The sequence below is a fragment of the Pteropus alecto genome, unplaced genomic scaffold (assembly GCF_000325575.1).
Source record: "Pteropus alecto unplaced genomic scaffold, ASM32557v1 scaffold196, whole genome shotgun sequence".
NCBI classification, from domain to species: Eukaryota; Metazoa; Chordata; class Mammalia; order Chiroptera; family Pteropodidae; genus Pteropus; species Pteropus alecto.
The window spans coordinates 1,688,091-1,704,236 of NW_006439717.1; the positions used below are offsets into that span (position 1 = coordinate 1,688,091).

The window sequence follows — 16,146 nt, forward strand, 5'->3', positions numbered from 1 at the left end:
TGTATTTATCCCAAGACTTGAAAACCCATATCTGAAAAGATATTTGCACACCAGTGTTCATAGCAGCATTATCCATGGTGGGCAGGACATGGAAGCCATCAAAGTGTCCTACAATAGATGATTGGCTAAAGAAGTTGTGGTACATATATACAATGTGATATTACTCAGCCACAAGAAGGGATGAAATACTCCCATTTGTGACAACATGGATAGACCTCGAGATAATCAAAGCCCAAAATAAGCCAGACAGAAAAAATTGAAAATCACATGATATCACTTATATGTAGGATATAAACCTAAAAGCAACAAATGAGCAAGATAAACAAGCAGAGACTCATAGACATGGACAATAGACTAGTGGTTACCAGAGGGTGGGAGGGAGGAGAGACGGGGGAGGTAGATGAGGTAAAAAGGGTCAAATATGTAAATTACAAGTTATGTAAATTACATCAAGTGAATTAAAAAAACCTATTGAACAATTACTTAATTGCACATTTGGAATGAAAAATTTAAATATTTTTATTAAAGACATGATAAGATTATGAAGGGCTTCCAAGATCAGTTGAGTGAATGTGTGCCTCACCTGAAAATGAGGAGTGGTAAATGTAAAGCCCTTCTAAAGAGATTTCTGGAAATTGGAGTGGTATTTTGTTTGTTTGTTTGCTTGTTATTGGCTCCAGTGGTTCTAGGCCCAGGATTACATCTGTATGTTTGAGCTAAATGGAATATTGCTCCTTAAAAAACTCTCTATTCTTTTGAATTAGACTGTACCCCACTACAACAGAAGTGCCACTCCACCACAATAACCTTCCGATGATTTTCCTCTCTAACTCTAACATCTCTCCCTGGGAATGGACAAAGAAGAGGCTCTGACAAGTTTCCTATTGCCACCTTACAAATTTCTTTTTTTATATTTATAAGATATAACATTTTTCATCCTTTTATTGTTAACCTTTCTGTACATGGTATTTAAGGTAAAACTCTTAAGCAGCAATTAATTGATAATTTCTATTTTTTGGTTGGAGTATTTAGTCCTTTTATATTTAATATAATTACTGATGTAGTTGGATTTAATTTCCCATCTCACCATTTGTTCTCTGTTTGTCACACCTGCCCTGTATTTCTTTTTCTCTTTCTTGCCTTATTTTGGGTTAACTGTTTTTTTTTTTTTAAAAATCACTCCATTCTTTCCTTTCCATTAGGAGGCAGTCTTTTACTCTTGTTTTAGTTGTTAAAAAAAAATCACTCCATTCTTTCCTTTCTATTAGGAGGCAGTCTTTTACTCTTGTTTTAGTTGTTACCCTGGATATTATCACATGTATTCTATAAATTGTACTTTTCTCACTTCCTGGGCAATGAAAAGATAGTTTAAATGCTTTCTACCCCTCCCTAACCTTTTGTGTTGTTATTGTGGTGCATTTTGATTATATGTGTGTGCATGCATATATATGTGTATATATGTATACATATGCATGTGTGTGTACAATGTCTCAAGACATTATTATGTTACTATACAGGTCAATATTCATTTGAATTTACCCACAGGTTCAAACTTTTAGGTGCTCTTAATTCATTCCTCTATTTTGATGTTTCCATTTAGGAATGTCTTCCTACTATATAAAGAAATCCTTTCAGTATTTCTGTTATGCAAGTATGCTAGTGCCAAATGTTTTCAGTTGTTGTTTGTCTGAAAATATTTCTCTTTCTTTTTTGAAAAGGCAGAATTTTAATACCTGTTTTAATTAATAGGTTAAGTCATGCAGTTATAACATAATTACAATTTTCTGAAAGGGTATTATTGTTTTAAAAAAGGCATATTCATTACTTAAGTAACATCTAGTACTTTGTTGGTATACCACTGTGTCAAAGGCTCTGGCCAAAAACATCCAAAACAAAACACTCAATCCAATGTTTTAAGCCTCACTTTGTTAATTAAGCCTGTATGCAGCATGTGATGCCTCTAAAAGAAAAGGAACACAAAATCAGGCAGAGCTGGGGAGGCTGTCAATGCTTAGAGTTGTCAGGTAAACTGCAGACAGGGATACCAAGTACTTTTTTGTTGTTGTTAATCTAACTGAATTATTGTTCGATTACTCAACACAATAGATCTTCAAAAGAAATGAAACATTAATTAGCATGATAAGAAGATTAATGCATTATTTGGACTACATGTCATACTTATATTTAGCAAATTCACATAGTTTTAACAAAGAAAGCCTCCCTCATTTGCAGTTATGAAGATAATTATCCATTTGGATTTTTTTTTTTTGCTGAACTAAACAGAACTATTGAGCTGTAAATGATATTGTTTTATGTCATAAAAATACTAGCTTTTTTCATTTATGTTTATAAGCAAGCATTCACTGCTTGAATCAAGGTTAAGCTTGTTAATTTAATAAAGGCAATTTTATTTTAGCGACATGTACTTATTTTATTCTAAAAGAATATGTATTTTATTCATAAAGAGAATAGCATCCTGTGAAATTGACTTAAATTTCGCTGATATGAAATAACAATAACTCATTTTAGGACCCTATCATCTTCTGAAAAATGCCACTTCTTAAATGTGTCATACCATCCCAGACTTGGCCAGAGCAAAATAATGCAAGCAACTAATTGCTTGGCTCCAATGAAAGGTAATTAACATGTCGGAACAAGCTATGGAGCAAGGAAGCATAACCAGATGAAAGGAGACTTTTTATTTAAAGGCAAAATATCTCATATGTCCTTCACAGGCAAGTTCTACTTTCACACTTACCAATCTGTATATGATCTCTTAACCTTGACTTCTTTCTTCTTAAAGGGCTGATTTAGGTTGAGTTGTTGAGAATGATGTCCATAAGAGAAAGAGATTTCTGTGGTTACATGTAAACCTGTGATAGGTTTGCAGAAGTTACAGGCAAAGATGGTAGTTAAGAAATCAGCAATGATCCATCTATTTGAAGTTCAAACCAGCTTCACTGTACACCCTAAAGACTTTCTCAATGGCGTTGACACAGACGGCTGCTCTCAGGTTCAATCTTAGGTTATACTTTATGGCTATATAAATGATTTGCCTGGCAGAAAACTCCATAGTGTAAGCTAAGGCAGAATGCACAATGTTTTTCTTGGATGCCCTTGGTAATGTTTTGGAACCCTGCTGTGGGTAAAAGAGGCGCTTTCCAAATTTTCTTTCTAAACTCTCTAAAACAGACATGAGCAGGTAAGAGTTAGAATCTCTTTCCTATTTGAAGGTCAAATGGCCATAGCTGATGTGATTTATATTCTTCAGCCACTAAAAGTAAGATATTGTCACTCCTCCAGCATTTAAGCAGAGGTCAGGAATAATCATAATGTTTCTCTCCAGAAAAATCTTATCAGCTTCTGGAGTCGTTGGTCCATTGGCAGCTTTGGCAATGATCTTGGCTCTGACTCTGGGTGCATTGGATTTGGTCCACTGCTTCTTATTGGCAGCAGGGATCAGTATGTCACAGTCTGCTTCCAAGATGTTTCCTTTCTAGGGCTTTGCCTTGGGGAAGCCCAGAATCCACCAGTGTTGCAATTTGAAGTTTTCTAGTTCCTTTGGATCAATGCCATATGAATTCCATATGCTCCCACTAGACTCACCAACAGGAATACATTTAGCACCAATAAGATGCAAATATCTCATAGAATGCAGGCCTACATTGTCAAATCCCTGAATAACGAATTTTTCTCTCCAAATCCTGGAGACATTCCTAAAGTGCTCATGTGAAAAGCTTCAATGAAGAAGTTTTCAATCACATGGAAAACACCATGGGCAGTAGCAAAGATACTACCGTGGATACCACTTTGACTGATGGGTTTACCAGTAATGCAGGCATGTGCATTGATATCAGTGTGTTCTATGGTGCTGGCATAGGTGCCAACAATCCAGGACAGCTCCGGCTCTCCTGTGCGGGTGTCTGGGAAAGGCACGTCAGCACTAGGACCAATTAAGCCCTTTTTCCGGTAGTTCCGTGGAGAACCTCCTTGAGATCTTTTCCAATTCATTATTGTAGTTCTTAGGATCGATCTTAACATCAGCTTTAGTACCCTCAGTTGACACATCAATCACAGCACATTTATACATTATCAGAGAAACCAAAGCTTTTACTTTATCTACACTCACATTTTTACTATCACGTTTACCTCCTTTACAGGGCTCTCAGTGCTGGTTGTGTTGGGTTTATTAGCCCTGGATGACTTCCCGGAGCTGTTGCCGCGCTGGATGGGGAAGGACAGGTTCAGCACATGCTTACAGGGCTTTATGGTTCGCAGGATGCCATGCGTTAGATTCTGCTTCTGCTTCTGCTCCTCGCTCTCCGGGGTCTTGCCGTCTTCCATCAGTTTGTCCTCCACTGTGGTGGCGCCACGGTCGAAAAAGCCCTCCACCATCTTGAAGAAGTTGGGGTCGTCCTCGAGGTCTGTAGTCCTGCTGTAGTGTCACCGGGCAGGCGGCGCAGGCCTGGACAGTCTGGACTGCAGCTGCAGAGGCCAGCGCGGCGGGGCAGGGCGGCAGTGGCGTTTCGCTCAGGCAGCAGCACGTGGCGGCCAGGCGGGGGCGCCGCAGGAGAGGCCCCGGGGACGGCTGTCCTTTAAGCTTCCTGCCTTCGTGGCTGCCCTCTCCCCTCTGGCCGCTGGCCACCTGACCTGGAGGAGCCGGCTGCGGCACAGCGACGCCCGAGAAGGCAGGGCGGGACGGGCCCCTGGTGCGTGTGTAACTAACAAGCTGGGCCTGGGCCTCCCTCGGCCCAGCCCGCCCGGTATGTGGCTGCAGAGAGGAGAAGCTCTCCCTTTATTTCTGAGGTACCTTTGAAGTATTGAACTTCCTTTCCGTGTATTTTCTTCCATCATTTTCAAATGTCAATCCACTATCTTAAGGCTTCCATCACTTCTGTTGGGAAATCAGTTTGCAGTTTAATGGTTGCTCCTTCGAAGGCAGGCACACTCCTTCTTATTTCCCAGGTAAAAAGTACAAATGGAGGCCCTTGACTCCAGGCCCTTTTGTGTCCCACCCTTGAGTCCTTCATGAAGTCAGAGGGTCTTTGCATGCTTAAAGAATTCAGCTCACACAATCAAGCTCCATGCATGCTCCTCAGGCCTGGTGTGCACACTCCTCTGAGACCTGAAGTGGACCTGAGACTGTTGGGGCAGGGAATTCTGGGGTCCCAGGTATTTGGAGCCGTGGGTGGGTCCATCAGCCAGACTCTGCAAGGACCCTGACACTGTGAAGAGTGGCAGGCTGGAAGGAAGCCACCTAGGAAGCCCTGAAATACAAGTCCAGGCCTGGAGCATGGTTGCCTGTGTCTCAGTGGTACTGTTTAAAGGTAATTTGTCTTTTGCTCAGTCTGTTTTTAAACATTTCTTTTTATCTTTGGTTTTCAGTAGGTTATTATGAAATGCCTAGGTGTGGTTACTTTTGTATTTGTCCTGCTGGAGCTTCATAGTGGTTAAGCTCCTTTCTCTCATCTCCAACCCACCTTTATGTTTTATGATGTACAGAATTTGGACAGTGTATTTCTTCTTTAACAACTCATTTCATTTAGGCGGCACTTAAAGGGAGACCGCTTGCTGTTTCAGTTAGCATCGCTCAAGCAATAGCTGGAGTTGTGCTTTTCAGCTTTTTCTCAGCACTCCTAGAACTAGTCTTCTCCTGCCCTCTCAGGCATAGCAGTAGCAAGAAAGCTCCCATTCCTAGCTCCACAAGACCCCCCACCCACCCACCTTCTGAGCTCCTGAGATAGCATCACAGATGGGCAGCACCCCTTTGCAGAGATCTGAGTTTCAGCTCTTGGAGAATTTCCTACAGGCTTCTAGTTGCTGATGATCCAATCTCTTTTCTTTGTTCCCCTAGCCCTAAGCCATTTGCTGTAATTACCATCTCTGTATCACCATAATGCTCCCTTTTTACTTTTCCAATTTTCAATTTCTATTTAACTATGTTTTCATATTAAATTATATCATTCTGTCGCATTGTTTTCTTTCTGCAACTCTAAATACATATATGTTAGACCTTACCATTTCACACAGATTTTAATGATTTTATGCTGTATTTTCCATTTTGTTTTTGTTTTTGTATTTCAGTCAGGATATTTTCTATTGACCCACATTCTAGTTTATTAATCTCTTCTGTTTCTAATCTAATTTTGGTCATTATATTTTTCAATTCTAAAATTTACTTTTGATTCTATTTTATAGATTCCAGTTCTCTGGAGAAATTCTCCATTTTACCATCTATTTTCTCAGACACATTTATCAAAGTCATTTTAAAATGCATGTCTAAAGAGATAACAAGTGTTGCCAAGGATGTGGAGAAAGGGAACCCTTGTGCACTGTTGGTGTGAATGTAAATTAGTACAGACATTACAGAAAATGGTAGGGAGAGTCCTCAAAAAAATTAAAAATAAAACCAACATGTGATCCAGCAACCCTACTTCTGGATATATATATTCAAAGGAAATGAGACAGCTGCACCTGTGTTCACTGCAGCATTATTCACAATAGCCAAGACATTGAAACAACCTAAATGTCTGTCAATGAATAAATAGATAAAGAAAATGTGATATATGTGTATATATATCACGATGGAATAAATAGCCATATAAAGAAGGAAATCTTGCTATTTGTGATAACATGGATGAAACTTGAGGGCATTATGCTAAGTGAAATAAGGCAGAGAAAGATAAATACTATATGATCTCACTTATATATGGAATCTAAAAAAGCCAAATTCATAGAAACAGAGAATAGATTGGTGGTTGCCAGGGGGTGGGGGAGCTGAAAAGATGTTGGCCAAAGGGTACAAACTTCCAATATCAGGATGAATAAGTTCTGGGGATCTAATGTACAGCATGGTGATTATAGTTAACAATATGGTATTGCGTACTTTAAATTTTCTAAGAGAGTGGATCTTAAATGTTATCACCGTACACGCAAAAATATGGTAACTATGTGAGGTGATAGATGTGTTAACTAGCCTTATTATGGTAATTATTTCACAATATATTCATATATCAAATCATTCTGTTTACACTTTAAACTCACACAATGTTATTTGTCAATTATATCTTAATAGAGCTAGAAAAAGCAAATGTTTGTTGAATAAAGAAGTGAATGAATATAAAAAAATAAAATGCATGTCTAATACATCCAATATCTAGAGCACCTGTGGTTCTGTTCTGTGTGTGTTTTTTTTTTTTTTAATTTAGTCCCATTTTAAGGAATACCTGACATTTTTAGAAATAAAATTGTTATCTTACTCCAGAAAAGAATGACTTTTGCTTTGAGCAGGCAGTTAGAGGGAAATGATCTTAATATATTTGGCATTGGGCTTTTTCAAAATTGTTTCTACTGTTGTAAGGACTGGTGAATTTCTTGTTTAGTATTCCTCCTACAGTGTAGTGCTTCTGTGACCTTCCATGGCTGTAACTAGAGGAGTCATTGCTACTCACCTCTTCTTGGCTGACCCTGAACTCCAATTTTGAACTACAGTTAGATCTGCTTGGCTTTTCAGCCTCAGAGGCAGTACTTCCTGTTCAGCTTCTTATCTTCTTGCCATGTGCTACTTAGGAAATGACCGATATCTTTTGGGGAAAATTGATGCAGAATGTTGGGCTCACCTGAAAACATTTTGCTTCTTTTGGGAATCTTAGCCCAACAAATCCCAACTGCCTTGGTAGCTCTGAACTTCAAGTTTTGTGTTCATATACCCACAAACTGCTGAAAGCTCACCTAAGATTCTTAGCCTCTTAACTATCACTTTCTGCTAGGCTTCTCTTGACCATGCCCCACTTACAAAGGCCTTGCCAAGACAATACAGAATATCAAGCTCATCTCAATGTACTTCTCTTCCCTCTGAGGTCTTGGTCTCTGACTCTTGGCAGCCTTGTTAGACTTGCCAATACTTTCAAACAAATGCTTTTTGCATTTTATTTATCTTTTTCTAGTTCTTAAAAGAAATGTTGATCAGATACAAGCTGGTCCTACATGATCAGAAGTGAGGTATATACATTCTTTATAACATGAAATTTCCAGAATGATGGAGCAACTTTGTAGGCAAAGCTTTGACTTTCCAAAAACTCTTAGTTTGGGCTGTCTGAAACATTTCTCTATCATTTGACTCTTGATTGCTTTTCGATGCTCCACCTTCATCTCTGTAATAATTAGGCAGTATGAGGTGACTTAAAGAGAAACTCTAAATCCTTTCATCTTTCAGATGCTTGTAGGGGAGGGAGAGAGAAAAACAGGGAATCTGATTTGATAAGAACTGGCAAACCACTCCCTGTATAACTCTGCACCTTTCTCATATGCCCAGAAAAACTGCATGCATTGACAGCGCTCCCACTATTCCAATCCCAGGTTTCTCAATCTTCTTTCAACAAAGTCCTTTAGCAATATCAGGATCTGTACCATTCCCTATTCAGAGATGATATTTGAGCGATTGCTTCTATTAATTTCTCTCATAAATAATCAACTCTTTGAGTATACATAGCTAAGGCTTGTTCAGCAGAAGACAGACAGTGTCTTAAGGCATTTGTTACAGCTGTGGCCAAGTACCACACAATTACCATCAAAATACATTTTCTGGACAGTGGCTATTTGGATCCTGTATCTTTTGTTGTTGTTGTTGTTGTTGCAAATTAGGATATTTTACATATTTTCTGTTAAGACTGACAACATGTTCTCAACTTTTCCAACTTCTGGCTTGAAAAACTGGCCTAAGGATTGCCAAGATTCTTATGCAAGATGTATCCTAGGGAACAGCACTGTATAAAATCCATGTTCTGGTAATAATAGACTTCTATATATGGGTATTCAAAACATTTTTTAAAGCATCATATATTTAGAAATTTACTACAGATTATAAATATAAAAAGATTTTCTACAGTTCACTAATGCAAAAGAAAAAAAATGGTGGGGGAAAGGAAAAGAAATTTCTACCAATCTCTCTTTTTCTTTTACTAATAAAAAATTAAAGCAAAAGTATTTTTATTTTTCTATACTGAACATCTAGGTTTACTATTACTGTTTAGCCAAAGAATGCTGAGTTTAATTGAATTCAATTTTAAAGTATTGAATAGAAAAAGAAAATTATTGTCCCACTCAACCCAGTCTTGCAAACAAGAACTGCTATTTAAATGCCTTTGAGAGTAATTCTACCCAATACACTCATTTTGTACTAGTGCATTATTTTAATAACAAAAAATATCTAAACAAAATCTATTAAAAACATTGAATTCAAAGAAATTATAGGTGCTATTGAATGCATTGAAATGACTATGCTGTTTTATTACAGCAGTCTCAAGGTCCCAGAAGTTATTTATTTCTATTTTTCTAGACATTAAAATAGATAGCATCACTTTATGAACCATATTTATCATATATTACATTTACATATATTATTATTTCAATTTTCTCTAAAACTGTGGGGAGTATAATAATTATTATTCCTGTTTTCCAAATGAGCAAGCTTAAGCCCAGAAATGCCAGGCCACCTTACAAAAAATTACAAAGCAATTGAAGAACAAAGCTAAATTTTGAATCAAAGCAACGTAATCCAGAACCCACAGAGTTAATCAATATAAAACATGACTTCATAAAAAATACATCAGTGTAAGTATGGCATGTTTTGGGAATTGTATTCCAATTTGGCAGATAAGGAAGTACTTCCCTGAGAAAGTAATATGTGAGATGGACTAGAAAGATGAGTAAGAGATATGCAAAGCTTTGACAGATTGAGCTGAGATTAGTTCCAAGTGATGGCAAAGTAATAGTACTATCTAGCCAATGTCCCAAGATTAAAAATGTGACTTACTCCAGGAATAGAAAGTAGCCTATGTGCCTGAGGTGGAACTAATTTGTGACAGAGTAGTGTAGAAAATAATGAAGGTGGAAAGTTAGAATGGACCAGAAAGTAATCAAGTGTTATTTATTCCATATGTAGGTGATGGAACGTCACTGAAGTACTTTAAGCTGTGAAGTTATTTAAATACATTTAAATGTATTTAATTTTGGAAAGATCACTCTGTAGAGTTATATTTTGTTTTTTTTTTTTTTGCGTTGTTTTGTTTTTGGCTTTCTAGGTAAGGCACAGTATTTTATTTTGGGGAAATTCTAATATTGAACCCAAATTGGATCCCTCAAGCTTTCCACATTTGTCTTTTTTTAAAACAATTTTTAATTAGTTTCAAGTATACAGTACATTGTTTAGATATCTATATAGTTCATCAAAACGATCCCCCCAATTGCTCCCTCCCTCCCCTGACCCTCCACCTAGCCAACGTATTCATGCTAACTGCATTCCCTATGCCATGCTCCCTATCCCTGTGACCATCCATCAGCTACTAATTTGTACTTCTTTAACCCTTCACCTTATTCTTCCAGCCACTCAAACCCCCCCTCCCCTCTGTCAGTCACCAAATTGTCCACTATATTTGTGAGTCTGTTTTTGATTAGTTTGTTCTTTTTATTCCTTAGATTTTGCATATAAGTGAAATCATATACTGTTTATCTTTCTCTGTCTGACTTAAATACCTTCTAGGTCCATCAAAGCAATATTCTTTTTTCATCCCCTTCCTTTTAGTCTCTGTGTGTCTTTTAATCAGAAGCGAGTCTTGTATTTTTTCCTCTTAAAGAAGTCCCTCCAACATTTCCTGTAATACTGGGTTGGTGGTGATAAATTCCTCTAGCTTATTTTTTGTCTGGGAAGCTCTTTATCTGTCCTTCAACTCTAAATGATAGCTTTGCTGGGTCAAGTATTCTTGGTCGTAGATCCTGAGTCTTCATCCTGTTGAATATTTTTTACCAAGCCCTTCTGTCCCGGCATCTTATCTCTTACCATTCTGATTACATGTCCTTGGCTTTCTCATCCTCTAGATAGGGCATTTGATCCTTTAATTTATTCACTTTGTTTATTCTATTCAGATAATGTGTTCTTCATTTCAGACTGGTTCTCTTTTATAATTTCCATTTGCATTTATGTTTATCTCTTTGTTTAAGTTCTCACTGAATTTAACCAAAAGTTTATTAAGCATCTTTATAACCAGTGTTTTGAACTCTGCATTTGTTATATTTCTTGACTCCATTATATCCGGATCTCTGTTCTGTTCTCTCATATGGTTTCTGCTTCTTTGTCTTCCCATTTTGGCTGCCTTTCTGTGTCTGTTTCAATGTACTAAGCAAAGCTCCTAAGTCTCCTGGTCTTATTAGTGTGGATTTGTGTAGATGTCCAGTGGCACAGTCCTGAGAGGGGTTCAGCTGCAGGCCAAACTTAGCCCAAGCCTCTGCCCCTCAAGGCCACCTGTTAAGATTCGGCAAGCAACCCACAGATGCTGTGCCTCAAAAGGTCACACCAGAAATCGAGGCCAGCTGCCTCCAGTGTGAGTCTAGGCACTGCTCAGCAAGGAGCACCTGACTCGCTGAGGATATACCTGGTTGTGGCTTGGGTGGGCCATGAGTTGGGGGAGGCAGCGTTTCAGGGAATCCTCCTGGTGGAGTGACCTCTGTTATCCAGTTTGATGACATCACGGCTATGGTGGCGCTGTGTCTGGCACACTAGTATAAGGTAGGGCTCAACAGGGAACAATGGATACCGCCGGCACTTCTGTGCAGCACAAATCTTGCTCTGACAATGTCTTCCTGTAAGTCCCTGATACCCTCTGCACGCGGCCGAATCAGCCTGGTGCTCAGAGCGAGCAGGTCTGTCACCGTGAAAATCCGCTTGCAGATGAGGCCTCTTTAAGAGGCTTCTTCTGCTGCTGCTGCCACTGCCACAGCCTCCATCTCACTCAGCTGCTTGAGACTAAGCAGCCCCACGTCCTAACCCCATCCTACCTTCTGCCATTGCAGGGTGATTTCTTAGATTTCTCTCTAGTTGTATGATTTGTTCATCTAGATCCCAGGTGATTTTTCCTTGCTGCTGCTCCTTGTTTCCATCACAACTTTGATTTGGTCGCCAGAGGAATGAACAGAGCCTATATCATCTACGCCATTATTTTCCCTCCACATTTGTCTTATTTCTACTCTCTCTAATTAACATAGAATGTAATCTATGTTATTTATAACTTGATACATCTGTCAAATATATATAATTTAAATATTATGATAGAATTAATATAATTATGGGAGAAAAATATTTGTATATTTGATTACTATAAAGATAAGATAAAAAAGATAATCTATGTACTAGTTCTTTTTTTCCCTTAGTTTTCAGAACTTGAAATCAATCTTGATTGTTAATTCATTTCAGGCACCTAAATGTATTTACTCTTTTTCCTTCAAGGTATCCTTGCTTGTTTTTTTAAAAAATATTTTTATTGTAAATTAAAAAATATATTATAGAAAAATATAAATTTTATGTAAGCATAAACTATATGTAAGTATTACATACATATTATATATTATACATATTATACATATTACATATACGACTGAAAAAATGTTTAACATGGTGTTTATTAAGTTTCTTCATTGCATAAGTTATTATTCCCATTGTAATTAATAATTTGTGAAGAGGTAGTTTGAGACTATGCAAATCTCTTATGCCTTGTTAAACTTTTACTCTATAGCTTTAGCATCCTTTGATAATTTCCTAACTCCTCCATTCCTTCTTTATTAGTTCACATTCTTCTATAAGTAAGGGCTCTCTTCCTCCCTCCCTCCCTTCTTCCCTCCCTCCCTCCTTCCTTCTCTGTTTCGCTGTTTCCTGTCTCTCTTTCTCAGTATGGACTCATGAATTCTTATTTTATTTAACAGGTTACAATAAATTACTATTATTATTTATTGTTACATTCAAATTTTCTCAGATATGCCCAGTGGGATGCCCTCCAAGCTGGCTCCTATTTCCTTTTGGTATGTCTTATCATTCTTTGATCACTTCCCTTTATAGCACAAAAACACTCATCTTGTCCTTTTCTTGCCCTAGCCCTGAGTCAATCTTCTTTCCAAGATATCCTGGTTCCTTTAAATGGAAAATAGTATTTAGAAAATAAGATCTGGGTACTAGCTGAGCTTAATGGTACTGTTGTCATTGTCTCTAGACTCTCTTACCAGACAGAGCAAGATAAAAATGTGTTTTCATGTATAATTATAAACACATTTACATAAATATGCAGATGCATCATCTACCTTTCCATATTTGGTATGCGCTTTTCTAACAGTAAGAAACCTGGTTCCTATTTGTTTTCATATTTTCTGTAAAATTCTAGAATACATAGAAAAGCATTTCAGAATTTTTGACCCATACTAGAGTGAGAAATCTGTTAATTAGTTATCAATATGTGTTTACCATTATTATTATCCTTTTAAGATTTAAATAAACTTTATTTTTTAGAACAGTTATTTTAGAAATAGTTATTTAAAATAATTATTTACAGAAAAATTGAAAAGATAGTACAGAGAGTTTCCATATACCTTGCATCTAGTTTCACTTAACATCTTACATTAATATATTCGTTAGAATTAATGAACCAATATTAATATATTATTAACTAATATCCATACTTTTAAATTCAGATTTCTTTAGCTTTTATCTAATGTATTTTTGTTGTTGTTGTTCCAGGATCCTATCTAGGATACCACATTATATTGAGTTTGTCATGTTGCTATCAGATTCAGTTGATTCAGTTTCTCAGACTTTTCTTGTTTGTGATAACCTTGACAGTTTTAAGGAATACTGATCAGATATTTTGAGGAATGTCCATAAATTTGAGCTTGTCTGATGTTTTCCTCATGATTAGACTGGAGTTATGTAGGTTTTTTTGGAGGAAGACTACAGAAGTAAAGTACTATTTTCATCATATCATATCATAGCAACAGTACATTCTATCAACATAACATCACTGTTGGAGTTTACTTTGGTCGCATGTCTGAGGTAGTGTTTGTCAGATTTTTCAACTGTAAAGCTACTCTTTTCTCTTTGTTTGTTTGTTTGTTTTTTTATACTGTATTCTTTGGAAGGAAGCCACTATGTGCAGCTCACAATTATGGAATAAGGAGTTATTCTCCTCCTCCTCCTCAAGGGTGGATTATCTACATAATTTGGAATTATTTTGCACAGTAGATTTCTTCTCCATTTATTTATCTGCTTAATCCTTTAAATCACTGTGGTCTCATGAATATTTTTTATTTTGTGTTATAATCTAATACTACTTATTGCTCAAATTGTTCTATCTTTGGTCATTGAGACCTCTTTCAGTTGGCTCCTGTGCTCCTTTGACATACACTCATCATCGTGTATGTGTGTGTGTTACTATAAATGCTTGAAGCATATGTTATATTTTCTGCCCTAGCCCTACAGTCGTTCTTCAAGGAGTCCTGTTGCTTTTACTGGAGAATAGTATTAGAAGCCAAAATCTGGGTGGTAGATGTGACTGTTGCTACTGATGTGTTGTTGTTTCAGGCCCTCTCAATTGACAGCAAAGAAATACAGGTGTGCATGTATATACACATACCTACAAATATTCCAATATGTAGTTATAGTAAGCTAAACATGAGTTTATATTGATGTTTCCAACTTTTATCTATTGTCACATGAATCACTCTGGTCTTCTCTTATTTATCTGCACACACCCATTTCAACAGTGAGAATCATGGCTCCTACCATCTGCCATTGATTTACTTATTTAAGTATCTAAATTGTTAACTCCTGCCCTTTGTAGGAAACAAATTTATCAGCTAGAATAGAGTGCTTATGTACAATTGCTTTTGCCTTCAGTCTTACAGATTCCACTAATTTCCAAAGTAATTTAGATCATCACTTTCCTAACCACTTCAGTGAGGTTGTTTCACACGTTTGTAATACAGTTAGATTGCTTTTTCACATTCTGCATTTCAACCTGGGGTTCCTCCAGTCTCCAAAATGATATATTTTTGATTTGCACATAGTAAGGTTCACTCTTTTTTGCTGTAAAGTTCAATGAGACTTGATAGATGCATAGTGTCATGTACCCACAATTATAGTATCATACAAAATAGTTTTGCTGCCCTAAAAATCCTGTGTTTCACTTATTCATTCCTCCTTCCCTTCCCCCTGAACTGGTAACTACTAATATTTTACTCTCAGAAAATCACCTAAGTGGAATAAATACAGGTTGTAGCCTTTTCATCCTGGCTTTTTTAATTTACCAATATGCATTTAAGATTTATCTATGTTTTTTTCATTTTTTTTAATCACCGAATAACATTCCATTGTATGAATATACTACAGTTTGTTTATCCATTCATCTGCCAAAGAACATCATGGTTACTTCCAGTTTTGGACGATTATAAATACAGTCAATTCTAATTACCCATGGTAGTTATGCTCTATAACATAACTGTGAATATTGAATTAGTGAATATAGATCCTTTGCTCCTAGGGGAAATATAAGATTAGTTCCCTATGATCCTCTGGTCATAACATTTTTATCAACTGATCAATACATAACCTTGTTTTATATTTCTTTTTAAAGACATCTCATTTATATATATAAATAAATATATAAAAATGTTATATACATAATATAAATATGTATATTTAAATATTTTTTAGACCAGTTTTATGTTCAAAGCAAAACTGAGCAGAAATACAGGTCCATACACTCCTGCTCCCACACATGCAGAGCCTCCCCTGCTGTTATCTCACTGTGAACTTTTCACTGTCTCTTTGCCAGACTATCATGTTCTTTGAGTCATACCGCCTTTTCAGATTGGCTTCTTTCACTTAGTAATATGCATTTAGAGTTCCTCCATGTCTTTCCATGGGTTGGTAGCTCATTGCTTTTTAGTGCTCCATAATATTCCATTGTCTGTATGTAGCATAGTTTATTTTTCCATTAACCTACTGAAAGACAACGTATTTGCTTCCAGGTTTGGGGAATTATGAATAATGCTGCTGTAAATATTTATGTGCAGATTTTTGTTTGGATATATTTTCAACTCACTTGGGGAAATACCAAGAAGCATGATTCCTGGATTGTATGAAAGAAAATGTTTAGTTTTGTAAGAAACCGCCAAATTGTCTTCCAGCGTAGCCATATCATTTTGCATTCTCACCAGTAATGAATGAGCTCTCCGATAAATGGAAGCTCCATATCCTCATCAGCACTTGGCATTGTCAGTGTTTTGGATTTTGGCCATTCTAATGGGTGTGTAGTGGTATCTCATTGT

The 16,146-nt window shown here is 36.8% G+C and overlaps 1 pseudogene; it reads right to left on the reverse strand.

Moving 5' to 3' along the window:
• Positions 1-2,935: 2,935 nt before the first annotated feature.
• Positions 2,936-10,825, reverse strand: LOC102889587 (annotated as a pseudogene).
• Between the last annotated feature and the right edge of the window lie 5,321 nt (positions 10,826-16,146).